We start from the raw sequence: 11,593 nt of genomic DNA, 5'->3' as shown, positions 1-11,593 counted from the left end.
CCAGAAATACCACCTCATACGATTTTTTTTAAAGAGCTGAAAAGAGTCGTGAGACTCGTGACTAATTCTTTTGCAATGGAATTAGTACACAACAGCGGAGATACTCAAAACAACAAACCCAGTTATTTTATCCTGTAATGGGGCCTTAGTATTGTGGTCAAGATTTGCCCCCCCCCCCCCGGCACATAATACGATCTTATCTATAGCTGAACACACTATGGAAGTCCGCCCTGTATAGTACACACCAGATGTATACAAAACACCAATGCATTTGTGTGTGTGTGTGTGTGTGTGTGTGTGTGTGTGTGTGTGTGTGTGTGTGTTTGCGTGTTTGCGGGGTCTCAGCCAGTAGCCAAGAAGTGCCCCTGAATGATTTTAAAAGGAGTCGTGGCTAACTTCTTTTGCAATGGAACAAGTACACAACAAGATACCCAAAACACCATAGAAGCTAGTTATTACCCTGATAATCATACGGCTAATTTCTTTTGCAATGGACGTAGTACGCAAAAGTGATAACCACAGCACCAAAGCGAGTTGTATTATGCTGCACGGGGCCCAAGACAGTATAGCCCCAATGTGCCCCACCCATAAGCTGTTTTTTTTTTTTTTTTTTTTTTTTTTTTTTTTGGGGGGGGGGGGGTTCAGCTGAAAAGGATCATGGCTACTTTCTTTGTTTGCAAAGGAAGGAATACTCAACAAAGATACCCAAATCACAAATGCTAATTATTTTGTCCTTCACGGAGACCACAGTAGCCCAGAAATGCCATCTCATATGATTTTGTTTAGCTGAAAAGGGTCATGACTATTTCTTTTTGGCAATTTAATTAGTACAGTTGAGATACACCAAACATCAAGGCCAGTTATTTTATCCTGTGCAAGGCCCACGATTAAGCGCCCCCCCATGCCATGATTTTTTTTGAAGAGTCATTACTAATTCCTTTTTCAATAGATGAAGTTCACAACAGAAATGCCCATAACACCAAAGTCAGCAATTTTATCCTGTACATGCTGAATACGGGGCCCCAGAGAGTATAGACAAGAAGTATCCCCATGATTTTAAAGAGAATCATGGCTAGTTTCTTTTGCAATGGAAATAGTACTCAACATGGATACGCGAAACACCAAAGCCAGTTACGTAATCCTACATAGCAGCACTGAAGTGTCCCCCTGGTTTTATTTACCTATAATAATAATAATAATAATAATAATAATAATAATAATAATAATAATAATAATAATAATAATAATAATAATAATAATCTTCATCATCATCATCATCATGGCTAATTTCTTTTGCAATGAAGTAGTACACAACAGCTGAGATACACCAAACACCAAAGCCAGTTATTTTATCCTGTCCTGGTCTCGAGACAGTAGCCCAGAAGTGCCCCAAATGGCTTTAGCAAATTTAATGTCATGACTATTTTCTTTTGTGATGGAAGTGGCACACAACTGAGATATGTAGAACATGAAAGCCAGTATTTTCTTCCATTTTGGCCCCACAGACAGTAGCCAAGAATTGCCCTACATGAGTTGTAAAAAGAGTCATGGCCAATTTCTTTTGCAATTGAAGTATCCAACACAACGGAGATACTCAAAACACCAAAGCCAGTTATTTCATCCTGTACGGGGTCCCAATCAGTAGCCCAGAAGTGTCCCCTATGATTTTTAAAATGGAGTCATGATTAATTTCTTGATTTCTAAGACTATATCCAGCTGATAAATTTTGTAGATTGAATTACTTTCATGCTCGCGATGTTTCTTTCCTATGTTCTTTCCAGGGCATTAGAACTCCATTTCCCTATTTACTTTCAAGGTTATTGAGATGATACAATCTAGTCCAATTCAGACCTATCACTTCTACAATGATCATTTTGAAGTTCACATTTCTTCATGTGCTTACAGGCTCTCATTTGTAAAATTCTAGATCATAGGTCGTCTTATTAAGCAACTATTTCTGACAAAGTTTGTGAATCTCATATCTACAATTAAAAATAATGTATCATAATGTTTTATTAAGAATGTCTACCTTTACAGAAAGTATTAAATCACCAGTTTTGTTGAAGGAGCTAATATCACCAGGATTACAATTGGATAGGGGTGTCGGTCACATTAAGTGATGGCTCAGTTTCATTTGTATTTATTTATATTGGATTTAGAATAGAATAGAAAGCTAAAAAGTACTCGATGTGCCCCGATGTACCCCGATTCGGCTGCCGACTCAGTCAACTTGTTAGCATGCAGAACCAATAAAGAGATTATACTGTGGACATCGGAGAGGCTCATCAACTCGCGGTTCTTCTGCTGCAATTCATAATTAATTAAAGACGTAGTGATCTTTCCAAAAAGGCTTTTTCTTGATGTCCTAGCTTGCTTTTATAATCCCTCTTTCTGTTGTAGAGGATTTCATATTCTTCAAAATTCTTCCATGACGTATTGTCATCTTCTTCTTCCTCGTTACCATCACGCAGCAGTCCCTCTTTCTTCGCCTTGTGGGTGGCTGCTTTGCTGCTTTCTTCTCTTCTTTGTCTTCATCTCTTCTTCTTCTTCTTCTTCTTAACTATATGCGCTCCTTCGTCTTCATTTTCGCGACGACAACGTCCTCCTCCTCCTCATCAGTTTTGCTTCTCGATATCTCTGATCTTCTAGACATTTTTTTCCAGCGTATCGGCTACGTTCGAGTTTACAACGGCGAGAGCGGAAGACGTGCGTAATTGAGTCTGGGAAAGCGTAGGAACATCGTAGCTAAAGCGGCCAACAGCGTAATCAAAGCGGGAATGAAACGTACCACGAGCGTCGTAGGAACAGGCCGTGATTTTATACGAAGAGTAGAGAACTTAGTGAGAGCGTCGTTAAAGCGGGAAGGTCGTGCTTTGATCAAGAAAGTGGCGTAGCAGCGGGACCCACGTCGGTGTCTAGTTTACTTCCCGTTCTTGTGCCGCTGTTACTACGCTCAGAAAAAACTGGAATTGTTACGCTCATCCCGCGGTATTTACACTGTACGCTCTCCCCGTTTGAACTGCGATTCAAAATAAGTGTAGGTCAGTCTTGATGGGGAGATGGGAAAGAAATTTTGAACACGTTCAAAATTTCTTCCCGACCTGTAAAATTGCCAGATCCAACCCCGTCACCCCAACGCTGCTGCTACGATGCTCCCGGTCCCCGTACACTAGTCTTTTGCCGCTCTCTCCCGATCTGACAGATTGGATAGATCGGGGTGCATGTCATGATAGTGGAACGGGAGCTTAATAGCCAAATAAAATCACATGTGGGGCACTTTAGGAATACTGTGTGGGGCCCCGTACAGCTATAACTGGTTTCCGTGTTTTTGATACCTCGTTGTGTATTACTTTCATTGCAAAAGAAATTATAACGATGATTCTTTTCACTTGAAATAAAATAATACGGGAGCACTTTCCAGCTACTGGCTGGGGCCCCTTAAAGAATAAAAAACTGCATGGGTTTTGTGTTTTAGGTATCTCATAGCAGCTGTTACTTCCACTGCCAAGGAAATTAGGCATTGATATGACTCTTTTCACCTAAAAACTCTTAATTTATATGGGGTGGGAATACCTTGGGGCTATACCTGTCAAGGGCCCTGCACAGCATAATATAGGTTTTCCGGGCCAATTTCGCACCTCTCTCAATCCAATTCCTTATTGCTGCATTCAATTTAGCAAAATTTAGCCTATATAGATGTCATGGTATTTCAATTTCATGATCTCTTCATTCAAATCCTTTTTGGAACATTCACATTACCTCTAAACTTATTCTAAATAACACTTTTCAACTGAAATTCATAAGACAAGCACCATTTCACTATCCGTTCATTCATAAATTCATAATGATATAGTCACGGGATCATATGCTGCGCTCCTTCATTCAAATTGATTTCTGGGCATCCAATTTACAATGTTCTGCAGTCAGTTTATTTACAGCAGATATGTTCATGCTTTACGTCTTTCCTTATTTTCTTTCATCGTAGTTATTGTTTTTTAAGCATCATAACAGTTCATGTTTTCGTATTCGTTTAAGAGACTTTGACAACCTTTCTTTTTTTTTTTTTTTTTTTTTTTTTTTTTAATGTACTTATTGAGTCCGACGAAGCACGTAGCCACAAGTTATCTGGCCGTTAGGAGTGCTTTATTCCGAGTGGTCGGCAAGTTCCAGGAAGTCAAGGTTATGATCCTCAAATGTTTTTTTTTTTTAATTCTTTCTATGTCTTCTAGAAATATACGTCTGTATCTATTGTGCTGTCATGACTATAAAAAGATGAAGTTAATCTGCAGTACTGGTACACGCAGGCCTATAATGACATGTGTGGAAGAGAAGGGGCGTTACAGAACAACCAAATCGAGTTATACAAGGTAAAAAATATGATACTTTTACTGCTTACCAGTAGCCTATATGGATGAAACAAAAAATCACATAGAAAAACACGTTAAAATGTTCTCACCTTTAAAAAAAGAAGTAGCATGATGTAAATTTGAATGAACACGTTTGGAATTTGACTGTCTTTCGCGAAATTGAATGACTGAAATACCCTTTTGGGCAAGTCAAGGCGAATTTGAATGAACGTATATAGGGTACAAGCCAATTTGAATACCCATTTTACGAATTCGAAAGCCACATGTGCAAATTTCATTGATCGAAATGCTAAATTGAATGCACAAGTTACAATTTTGAAAGACAGACTGTGCGATAACGAGGGTTGTTCTAAAAATTGAATGAACCCTCTATCAAATTAACCGACAAAAGTACGAAATTGGCTGGGAAAACCTAACTGGCTTTGGTGTTTTGGGTATCTATGATGTATACTTTGGCCTACTTCTTAAGAAAAACAACCATGACTCTTTTCAGCTAAATGATATCATAATATGTGGGGGAGGGGCACTTTATGGCTACTGTACCGGGCCCAGTACAGGATGAAATGACTGGTTTTCGTGATTTGGTCATCTCGGTTGTGCACAATGCAGAAGTATGCTTCCTTTGCAAATTCTTCGGTGTTTTGCTACTGTAGCCTATAGGACCCCGTATACAGGATAAGATGATTTGCTTTGGTGTTTGGGATATCTCTGTTCAGTAGGCAATAATATTTCCATTGCAAAAGAATTTGTCAAGACCATTTTCAGCTGATTAACAGTATATAGGTGGGGCAATTTGGGGCTACACTCTGGGGCCCCGTACAGAATGAAATAACTGGCTTTGGTGTTTTGGATATCTCATTATTTCATATTTCATGATCGATTGTATCGAACGCAGCAGACAGGTCGAGCATTACCAGCATAACCCCTTTCCTTTTGTCAATACTGCGAAGGATATCATCTTGGACTTTGAGGAGGGCTGTCTCGCAGCTATGGTTACTCTTATAGGCAGACTGAAAGGACTCGGAGAGATGGGGACTCGTCCATGTACTGAACAAGCTGAGATGTGACTACACGTTTAATGATCTTGGATCTGAACTCAATATTGGAAACTGGTCTGTAGTTCTTGCGAATGTCCTTGTCACATGAGGATTTTTTTTTATCATTGGAAACTGGATACTGTCTTTTATTTATTCTCCATCACATGCAGGGTGTATGGCCCTTTCAGAATGGAGTATCTCACAAGTACATGTATATCACAAATATTTGCATATGTGGCAAAATTTAGGTTTCGTCAGGGTCCGTGAACATTTGCAATCAACTTTGCAAACAATTCTTCAAGTTGCAAAGTAATTATGGACATTTTCACAATTTCTTTGTGATTTTGTTTTTCCCAGAAACATGTGTAAGTGGTGGCAAAACAGTCGTAAGCCTTTGCAAAAGGTTGTAAAATATGTCGCTGAATTTCTTTTTGATCTAGAGACTACATGACAGATGTACAGAGATGCATAACCATCACTACTGGCCATGACTCTCAATGCAATGGTCAGCTTTAGACCAGGCTTTAGAGCTTGCCTTACATGTTAGCTAGGTTGGTCTCCTTCTTCTGGATGGGCGGTTAACCTCTCAACTAGTTTGTGGAACAGGTCATTTTGTACTATCTTCATAATATAATTTCTGCAAGGGGTTTTCATATCAAAGTCTGATCTCTGCAGCAACCTCTTTTTTTGATGCCTCTGCCACAAAGTGGCGCTGGAGGCATTATGTTTTCGGGTTGTCCGTTCCTCTGTCCGTCCTTCCATCCGTCCGTCGGTCCGTCCGTAATCAATTTTGTGGACAGTATAACGAAAAAACTGTTTGAGGTATCCTAATGAAACTTGGCATGTATATTGAGTCGGGTGAAGTTGTGCCCGTCAACTTTTGGGTGCCTATGCTCAAAGTCTAAGGTCAAGGTCAAATGCTCAAAATTTCACTATTTCCCCCATATCATCTATGCAATACCTTAAGGTATTTCGTGAAACTTAGTGCATACATGGACTACCAAATGAAGATTCTTTATACAGAGTTTTGGGTCATGAGGTCAAAGTTCAAAGGTCAAGTAAGATTTTTAACATTTCATTTTTTCTCCATATTCTGGAAATGGTTCAGGGTATATTCATGGAAGTTAATTATTACGTATGGAGGTCAAGGGGTCGAAGGTCATGGGTCAAATGTCAAGGTTAACTCCTCAAAATTTCACTTTTTCCCTCATACTTACATGTAGCAGGATTTTTCTTGAAACTTAGTGTATACTAGTATACGTACCCCCTATACACAATAGAGATTCCCTAGGAAGTCTTTTGCTGAAAAGGTCAAAGGTCAAAGATCAAAGGTCAAGTGAGAGTGCTAAATATCACTTCTTCCATATCTAGAAAGTGGCTCAAGGTATCATCATGAAACTTGGGCTGCGTTTATCTAAACAAATTTCTGAGGCAGAATCACGATCCTAAACGCGTTTGAGGCATTTTCAGGGGTTAGATAAACGCAACCGTGTTTTCAAACGCGTTTAGAAATGCCGTTTTGAAACGCCTTTCAAAGGGCGTTTTGAATTATGAGACCACGATCGCCATAATAAACGCAATGCCGTTTTGAAACGCGGTTAAATCTCAAGGTCAAAGCCCAGCTGTTTCCGGTTGTGTTCTCTGCCCATTATTTGTGTGTGACTGATGAGGCATGTTTGGTGGTATGCAGTTGACCTTTACTTCCCGGGTCAAACGGCGCAAAGCAGCTGTGCAGTGACACCACTCGAATCGCGATTGATGATGGTTAGATAAATGCGGCACCCCGAGAATCGCGTTTCAAACCATGTTTGCAACATGGGCGTAAATCCCGGGGGGGGGGGGGGATGGGGGGGATATATCCCCCCCTGAAATGGAGGAGGGGGGGATGGCCTGTACAATCATCCCCCCCTGAATTTTGAGGGGAAAGAATGGAGGAAGCAGAAATGTGATTGTATCAATTTTGGCATATTGCATGACGTTTGTACGCCGGCCTTCAGACAGGTAACAGAGCTGAACAGTATTCTATCTTGTAGGAAAATATATAATTTTCTCAAGCGCTCGCTCGCTTCGCTCGCTCGCGAAGAAAGTAACATCGACATACACTGTAAGGTATGGCTCAGGCGTTGACAACGTCAAATAGTATAGGTCTACATGTAAACATGCTATGACGCGAGTAACTGGGGACCATCAGCAAAATATGTACGAAAACATACAAACAAACAATAACAACAACTTTATCGCCATAATTGAATGCCCTCCATTTCCTGAATCATTCTTGAGAAACGACAGTGACTGATGACTCAGTCAGGATACATCTATGGGCATACCAAGGAAAGATCATGGACGTCGAATCTATGGGGGGCAAAGGGGCATTTGCCCCGCCCCAAAGGAAGTGTTTAGACAGACAAATCATTTATCCCCCAAGCAATTCCCGAGATGAGGACAAATCTCGAACTTTCTTAATGAAAAATTGTCCAAATATCGCCAGAACTATGCACCAGATCGTTGTATTGCAATCACGAACATGCAAAAGGTCCGCTATACAGGATATGGGATAAACTTTGTACACTTTTGACATAGACGTATATTCCCTAATTAAAGAGTGTGCAGCAGATCTTTCACTTAACAAAAGCAACCTAATATGTATAGAGGCGTCGATGGGGGGGGGGATGGTTCTCAAATAAAAGTGGGACAAACAAAAGCGAAAAATATAGCTACAAACGGCAGTTTTTGGAGTGTAAAATTTTAAAATTTCAAAGCTCGCTCGCTCCGCTCGCTCGCATTTAACCGCTATGCCATTCTCCTGATGTTGCTGCCACTGATTGACAGCAGGTACACCCGGTGCGCCCCCCTTAATTTCCAAAGCGAAAATATAGCTACAAACGACAGTTTTTAGGACTGGAAAATGTCAAAATTTTCAAGATCACTCGCTTCGCTCGCTAGCATTTAATCAGTATGCCATTTTCCTGATGTTGCTTCCAGTAATTGCCGGCAGTTGCGCCCGGTGTGCCCCCTTAATTTCCAAAGCGAAAAAATACAGCCACACACGGCAGTCTTTGGACTGTAAAATGTCAAAATTTTCAAGCTCGCTCGCTCCGCTCGCTCGCATTTAACCGATATGCCATTCTCCTGATGTTGCTGCCAGTAATTGCCGGCAGTTGCGCCCGGTGTGCCCCCTTAATTTCCAAAGCGAAAAAATACAGCCACAAACGGCAGTCTTTGGACTGTAAAATGTCAAAATTTTCAAGCTCGCTCGCTCCGCTCGCTCGCTCCGCTCGCTCGCATTTAACCGCTATGCCATTCTCCTGATGTTGCTGCCAGTAATTGCCGGCAGTTGCACTCGGTGTGCCCCCTAAATTTCCAAAGCGAAAAAGTATAGCTACAAACGGCAGTTTTTAGACTGTAAAATGTCAAAATTTTCAAGCTAGCTCGCTCCGCTCGCTCGCATTTAATCGCTATGCCATTCTCCTGATGTTGCTGCCAGTGATTGACAGCAGGTACATCCGGTGCGCCCCCCTTAATTTCCAAAGCGAAAATATAGCTACAAACGACAGTTTTTAGGACTGGAAAATGTCAAAATTTTCAAGCTCACTCGCTTCGCTCGCTAGCATTTAATCAGTATGCCATTCTCCTGATGTTGCTGCCAGTAATTGCCGGCAGTTGCGCCCGGTGTGCCCCCTTAATTTCCAAAGCGAAAAAATACAGCCACACACGGCAGTCTTTGGACTGTAAAATGTCAAAATTTTCAAGCTCGCTCGCTCCGCTCGCTCGCATTTAACCGCTATGCCATTCTCCTGATGTTGCTGCCAGTAATTGCCGGCATTTGCACTCGGTGTGCCCCCTAAATTTCCAAAGCGAAAAAATATAGCTACAAACGGCAGTTTTTAGACTGTAAAATGTCAAAATTTTCAAGCTAGCTCGCTCCGCTCGCTCGCATTTAATCGCTATGCCATTCTCCTGATGTTGCTGCCACTGATTGACAGCAGGTACACCCGGTGCGCCCCCTTATCCTAATTTCCAAAGCGAAAATATAGCTACAAACGACAGTTTTTAGGACTGGAAAATGTCAAACTTTTTCAAGCTCACTCGCTTCGCTCGCTAGCATTTAATCAGTATGCCATTCTCCTGATGTTGCTGCCAGTAATTGCCGACAGTTGCGCCCGGTGTGCCCCCTTAATTTCCAAAGCGAAAAAATACAGCCACAAACGGCAGTCTTTGGACTGTAAAATGTCAAAATTTTCAAGCTCGCTCGCTCCGCTCGCTCGCATTTAACCGCTATGCCATTCTCCTGATGTTGCTGCCAGTAATTGCCGGCAGTTGCACTCGGTGTGCCCCCTAAATTTCCAAAGCGAAAAAGTATAGCTACAAACGGCAGTTTTTAGACTGTAAAATGTCAAAATTTTCAAGCTAGCTCGCTCCGCTCGCTCGCATTTAATCGCTATGCCATTCTCCTGATGTTGCTGCCAGTGATTGACAGCAGGTACATCCGGTGCGCCCCCCTTAATTTCCAAAGCGAAGAATATAGCTACAAACGACAGTATTTAGGACTGGAAAATGTCAAAATTTTCAAGCTCACTCGCTTCGCTCGCTAGCATTTAATCAGTATGCCATTCTCCTGATGTTGCTGCCAGTAATTGCCGGCAGTTGCGCCCGGTGTGCCCCCTTAATTTCCAAAGCGAAAAAATACAGCCACAAACGGCAGTCTTTGGACTGTAAAATGTCAAAATTTTCAAGCTCGCTCGCTCGCATTTAACCGCTATGCCATTCTCCTGATGTTGCTGCCAGTAATTGCCGGCAGTTGCACTCGGTGTGCCCCCTAAATTTCCAAAGCGAAAAAGTATAGCTACAAACGGCAGTTTTTAGACTGTAAAATGTCAAAATTTTCAAGCTAGCTCGCTCCGCTCGCTCGCATTTAATCGCTATGCCATTCTCCTGATGTTGCTGCCAGTGATTGACAGCAGGTACATCCGGTGCGCCCCCCTTAATTTCCAAAGCGAAAATATAGCTACAAACGACAGTTTTTAGGACTGGAAAATGTCAAAATTTTCAAGCTCACTCGCTTCGCTCGCTAGCATTTAATCAGTATGCCATTCTCCTGATGTTGCTGCCAGTAATTGCCGGCAGTTGCGCCCGGTGTGCCCCCTTAATTTCCAAAGCGAAAAAATACAGCCACACACGGCAGTCTTTGGACTGTAAAATGTCAAAATTTTCAAGCTCGCTCGCTCCGCTCGCTCGCATTTAACCGATATGCCATTCTCCTGATGTTGCTGCCAGTAATTGCCGGCATTTGCACTCGGTGTGCCCCCTAAATTTCCAAAGCGAAAAAGTATAGCTACAAACGGCAGTTTTTAGACTGTAAAATGTCAAAATTTTCAAGCTCGCTCGCTCCGCTCGCTCGCATTTAATCGCTATGCCATTCTCCTGATGTTGCTGCCACTGATTGACAGCAGGTACACCCGGTGCGCCCCCTTATCCTAATTTCCAAAGCGAAAATATAGCTACAAACGACAGTTTTTAGGACTGGAAAATGTCAAACTTTTTCAAGCTCACTCGCTTCGCTCGCTAGCATTTAATCAGTATGCCATTCTCCTGATGTTGCTGCCAGTAATTGCCGACAGTTGCGCCCGGTGTGCCCCCTTAATTTCCAAAGCGAAAAAATACAGCCACACACGGCAGTCTTTGAACTGTCAAAATTTTCAAGCTCGCTCGCTCCGCTCGCTCGCATTTAACCGATATGCCATTCTCCTAATGTTGCTGCCAGTAATTGCCGGCATTTGCACTCGGTGTGCCCCCTAAATTTCCAAAGCGAAAAAGTATAGCTACAAACGGCAGTTTTTAGACTGTAAAATATCAAAATTTTCAAGCTCGCTCGCTCCGCTCGCTCGCATTTAATCGCTATGCCATTCTCTTGATGTTGCTGCCAGTGATTGACAGCAGGTGCGCCCCCCTTAATTTCCAAAGCGAAAAATATAGCTACAAACGGCAGTTTTTGGACTGTCAAATGTCAAAATTTTGAAGCTCGCTCGCTTCGCTCGCTCGTAGTTAATCATTATGCCATTCTCCTGATGTTGCTGCCAGTAATTGCCAACAGTTTTTGCCCGGTGCGCCCCCTTAATTTCCAATGCGAAAAAATACAGCCACAAACGACAGTTTTTGAGACTGGAAAATGTCAAAATTTTCAAGCTCATT

This window comes from Diadema setosum, chromosome 22 (assembly GCF_964275005.1).
Source record: "Diadema setosum chromosome 22, eeDiaSeto1, whole genome shotgun sequence".
In the NCBI taxonomy this organism is placed as follows: domain Eukaryota; kingdom Metazoa; phylum Echinodermata; class Echinoidea; order Diadematoida; family Diadematidae; genus Diadema; species Diadema setosum.
This window is presented reverse-complemented; position numbering follows the sequence as displayed.